Consider the following 6,000-nt stretch of genomic DNA (forward strand, 5'->3'; position numbering starts at 1 on the left):
GTTTTGTTTATTTATTTATTTTTATCATCACCGATAATGGTGCCTGGTATACAACAGACACTCAATAAACACTTATAGAATAAATGAATGAATAGATTTTGTTTCTTTTTAAGGTTTGTGGGCTTCTTAGTGATTATAATTCACACAATATTTTGTGTATGGGATTTTTCAGACTATTATGTCCATAAAAAAATATTTATTCTGTTCATTATCATTATTTTTCCACACCATTATTAGTCTGGTGTCCAATGATTGTTTCCCCAAGTATTTGGGAGGGGGACTTTTTGAATTGTAAGTTGAAGCTAATATACTCACTGGGTTCTCTATGGGTTAAAAGCTATGGACTTATGCTTCATAAGATTAATTCTATTTTTTGTTTGTTTTGTTTTGTTTTGTTTTTTGTTGTTGTTTTTGAGTTGGAGTCTCACTGTGTCGCTCAGACTGGAGTGCAGTGGCCACTACCGGCCACCGCAGCCTCGACTTGCTGGGCTCTGGTGAGCCTTCTGCCTCAGCCTTCTGAGTAGCCGGAATTACAGGCATGCGCTACCATGCCTGGCTAATTTGTTTTGATTTATTGTAGAGATGAGGTCTCGCCTGCCCAGGCGGGTCTCGAGCCTGCGGCCTCAGGCAATCCACTCACCTCAGCCTCCCAAAGGCGCGGGATTACAGGCTGAGCTACCGAGCCCGGCTGATAAGATTAATTCTAAAAGCAAATTGGATTAGATGGCATTTCTTCTCATTTCTGACCTTTAGAAAAGAAATTATTTCCTGCCAGACCAACAGGGGAGCTCAAAGTCCATATTTTCCTTGGCTTATCCTGGGGTAGTTCTCACCATGATAAAAGAGATGCCTTTAGCTAACTAGTAACTAACTGAGTTAGCAGTTAGCTGAGTATTTAATTTTAGTTTATAGTATCAGAGTTTAATTTTTAAAAACTATGGATATTTTTCAGCGTTACATTTTCAAGTTAATTAAATCAATGGTATCCTTGTACTTGAACAATATAGTCTTATCAGGTTATCAACTAATGACAACAATTCAGCAATTCAATTCTTATTTTTTTCCCAATTCCACAGAATAATAACATGGGCTAATGCAAACACAGTCATGTATTGCATTAATGACATTTTGGTCAACAACAAATTGTGTATATGATGGTGGCCCCATAAGATTACAATACCTGTTTTTACTGCACCTTTTCTATAGTGTGATATGTTTAGATACATTAATATCATTGTGTGACACCTGCCTGCAGTATTCAGTACAGTAACATGCTGTACAGGTTTGTAGCCTAGGAGCAATAGGCTATACTCTAGCCCAGGTGTGTAATAGACTATACCATCTAGGTTTATGTACATATTCCTTATCATGTTTGCAAAATGATGAAATCACCTAATGATGCATTTCTTAGAACATATCCCTGTTGAGTGACACATAATCATATTTAATTTTATCTAGCTTTTTTCCTCTGTTGGATGTTCAAAACTTATTAAACCAATGTGAATGTGTAAGTCCAAGTTAATACAGTAAATTTTCTATTATAGACCATAGTCATCAAATCACTTGGAAATAATTTTCTATCTTCTGAACTTTAATTGCTTTCTTTTCCTCTCATGGTGTTTCAAAAATAACTTCTTGTTTTTATTCTTTACATACATGTCTTACCTCCTTTCAAAGCTTCAAGCTTCTGCAGGTTAAGGCCAGTATTATATTCAAATATTTCTCCTACATGTAGCAAGAGTTTTCGGAACATTTGTTGAAGGAAGAAAATGAATGCGTCAATGGATCCAAGAATGAGTGTGTATGAATGTAGTAGTCCTCAGTAATTCTCCTCATGGACTCTTAGCAAATTTTCTTACCCAGCATGCCATCCTGCGAAGATTTGAAGATCAACAAAATATGTATCTCTAAGGACTCTCACCCAGCTCTAAAATGCAACTGCTTCAGGAACCACTGCAGTGCTTTGACTTACTACTAAAAGCGTCCAAAACATTATTCCATGCATCTTTGGTGTTTTAGGAGTCTCAATAGTATCTTTTTCCACCATTATTAACACACCTGAACAAAGGAATCGATTAACAGAATGCTGGCAGACAGTATTTGCTACAATTGTAAAAAGACTGAATTATCTGAAAGGTGGTATGAAGTCTGTGCGTTTTACTATAGATAGTATTTTAGTGACAACTTCTGAGTTTTCAAGTAAAATTAATTTGTTTGGACTTGATATCCTATTTGCTCTCATGAATAACTATGTCTTTGCAAGCAAGAATTTTTATAAATGGATATATTAATACCATCTCCAGACAAATATGAGGAGAGACCCTAAAAACTGGAATTTATTTATAAGCTGTGTATTTATTCTTACATGTTTAAACTTCAGTCACCTTCAAAGTACTCTCCGTTTGATGCAATACACCTATCAAGACACTTTTTCCACTGCTCAAAACAATTTCCAAACTCTTCAATTTTGATGTTTTTCAGTGCTCCTGCTGTTTTTTGTTTTGCCTTTTCCACATTGACAAAACATTTCCCTTTGAGGATTTTTTTCATCCAGGGAAACAAAAAAAAAGATGCTTGGGGTGAGATCAAGTAAATAGGGAGGGTGGGGCATGGGGGTGATGTTATTTTTGGTCAAAAACTGCTGAACCCTCAGAACGGTGTGGGCAGGTGCATTGCCATTGTGGAAGAACCAGTCACCTATTTGCCACAGCTCGGGAAGTTTCTTCTGCAACACAAACTCTCACAACAATGCTAGTTGATACACTGACGCTGATGGGTTCTTAGAACACTTACCTAGAAGGGGAAGCCTGTTCTACATGGACCCACCCTCCCAAAAACAATTCCAGTTTTTTTGGGGGGGTCTCCCCACAGGTATAATGAGTTTACAGGTAGTCTAGGATGACCTTCCCAGTCAGTCACAAAACCAAAGTTCCAGGTCCAGGTGTGGGTCCATTACTTCACCCTCTCCCTTGTATTGACCCATGATGATCTGATGTTTGCAATCAGCTATGAAAATGTGACATGAGTTTGAACCTTCTCTGATACAGTTGCTCTTCACTCATCATTATAACATCTTATTTCATGCAGTCTATTACAAATCATTGCCTATTTTGAGAATCTGAAAACTTTGGGTTTTAGTCATCATGTAATATGAATTTAGTTACATGACACCCATGCGATGTCAGACTTCTGTGTATAAACAGAGATTCACACCAATTCCTCTGCCTAAAATGTCCTCTATTCCCAGCCATCTCCTGCTTGCCCTTCTGGAGCCAGCTCTAATGTGTGACTCCTTCCCTCCCACTCAAAACAAAGTGTATTCTTTTCTTCCATAAGTTCTGATAGTACTGTGTTAATAGAGCTAATTGATGACTTGTCATAGTGTCTTATAGTTGAATTAATTTGGGTCTTTTTTCTTTCTGTTATCATCATCATCATCATCATCATCATCATTGAGTTCAAGTCTCATTCTATCACCCAGGCTGGAATGCAGTGTAATTTGTCTCTTAACTACTCTCTCTTTGAATCACTTTTAAATCCTCCAAACCTTAGAAAGTGCCTATACCATATTAGGTGCTCAGTAAATGTTTGTGTAGCAAATATCTGCCTCCCACCCTACATTTGGTCTGTAGGCCTATACTTTAATATTAAACTGTTGATTGGATTTTTATTAAGTTCCCAATAGAGTTTCAAACATAATGCAACACAGATTAAAATGAGCACCGATTGAGTCTCTGTTGCCAAAAGCTAAAGGCTGTTAACTATTTCTCCAGTCTCCATTTATATACTCACATTTGACTCTTTTTCTACCCTAAGTGCCACACTACAAATTTCTGCCTGTACCTACTAATCAAATACCAAGAGACAGAGACCCTGGAGAGTCAAGTGTGAGTGAAGGCAGCAGCCATGGGGGCAGCCAGAGCAACCAGCCCAGCGTGCCCTTCTCTCCCCTCATTTGCCAGCTTTTAGCCCTCTGTATATAAGAACAGTCTAGCAATTGGAACTTCTGTGTTCAGCTGAAGAGAATGTGCAAATGACAGTATTGGCTGTCAAGGAGCTTATGTATTTATGAGCTGACATCTCAGATGTGTGGCTTTGCAGTATTCCTCAATTTCCCTTAGAGCAGCCAATAGGCAGAGGAAGACCCCGTAGGTTCATTACTTCACCCCACATCTCCACCCCCACACCAAGACCCTGTAGTGGCTCATTTGCAGACATCCAGGGTCAAAGGAAAATGAAATCTGAGCATTTGCAAACTCCTGGCCTGGTCCTGAAGAGGAGAATAATAGATCCACAGTGCATTCACTCAAAGTCAGCTGCAGTGGGACTTTCACACTGTACATGTGATATTAATACATACCTCCCTGCAGAGTTGCCTGTTAACAGAGCATGCACACCTACGTGATTTCATGTCATCCTCTGTATCATCTCACGGCTCTGCATGAGGATTGGCCATTGAAATGGAACATTTCTATCAAGCACCTTTTTTTTTTGCAAAAAATATTTTTTGAAAGAAAAGCAAGCCGGGCTCTGTGGCTCAGCCTGTAATCCCATGCCTTTGGGAGACTGAGGTGAGTGGATTGCCTGAGCCCGTGGGTTCGAGACCCGCCTGGGCAGGCGAGACCTCATCATTACAATAAATCAAAAAAGTAGCTGGGTGTGGTAGTGCACGCCTGTAATTCCGGCTACTCGGAAGGATGAGGCGGAAGGATCCCCACAGTCCAGCAGGTCGAGGCTGCGGTGGCCAGGAGCAGCCACTGCACTCCAGTCTGGGCGACAGAGTGAGACTCCAACTCAAGAAAGAAAGAAAGAAAGAAAGGAAGGAAGGAAGGAAGGAAGGAAGGAAGGAAGGAAGGAAGGAAGGAAGGAAGGAAGGAAGGAAGGAAAGAAAGAAAGAAAGAAAGAAATGCAGATCCTAACACCAAGAAATAGCTTGTTTCATCATGAACTAGAGTTAAAGGATTGTTATAGAAAACTGCAGTTCTTTTTTTTTTCTTTTTTTTTTAGTTGGTGTCTCACTATTGTCACCCAAGTGGAGTGCAGTGGCTTACTCATGGCCACACCAGCGTCGACCTGCTGGGCGCCAACGATCCTTCTGCCTCAGCCTTCCAAATAGCCAGAACTACAGCTATGTGCTACCACATCTAGTTAATTTTTATTTTATTAGAGAGATAAGGTCTCGTCAAGTTTCCTGGGCTGGTCTCAAACCCACAGGCTCAGGTAATCCACTCACTTCGGCTTCCCAAAGTGCTGGGATTACAAGCTGAGCCACCAAGCCAGGCCAAACTGTAGTTTTTCTGCTGAAAAAGAAAGGGGGGGGGGGTAAATCCAGATCTGGTCTCCAAGTCTGGATTCAGAGAGAGAGAACAATCCAGTGCCATTCTCCTTAGTCTCGGGCAGTCCCATGATGACAATAAATCAGCAGGAGAAGCAGAATTATAATCCAAATAGAATCCAAAATCTGGTGAGCGAGTTTGTGAAATGTAGTAAATGAGGCTGGAATCCAAATCCAGGTTTGTCAGATTTCAAAAATCTTTGTTTCTTCCTTAACTATGCTGCCTCCATAATGCAGCCTCTGGGAAGTGGGCAATGAGTAATTTCTGTGCTCCAGGACATGACCCCTTTGCTTTCTCTCTCCCCACCTCTGCTCTTAGAAACCTATTTCCCTTCTCCACCCTCTCAGGCAGGGATCTGAACTCCCTCACTCATACCCATGGTAAAGCTAAGTTACAGAATGATCCCTCCCAGGGGCACTGACTTTCAGAGTCTAATCTCTCATTTTGAAATGAAAGTTTTGTGGCTCACAGCGTTTCAAACATCAGAGGTTCTAGTTCACATAAAGCCTATCCTGCTTTTATGACAAAGAATGAGCATGCATCACAAGGACAGTACAAAAGAGAATATGGTTCTGTTTCACTAAAATGTATGAATCTCAGTATCTGAGGAACCAACTAAAACATTGGTTCTAAAAATACATTGCCCTTAGACTAACTTCAAATT

This window comes from Carlito syrichta, unplaced genomic scaffold (genome assembly GCF_000164805.1).
Source record: "Carlito syrichta isolate Samal-C Ts95f unplaced genomic scaffold, Tarsius_syrichta-2.0.1 Scaffold291930, whole genome shotgun sequence".
Lineage (NCBI taxonomy): Eukaryota > Metazoa > Chordata > Mammalia > Primates > Tarsiidae > Carlito > Carlito syrichta.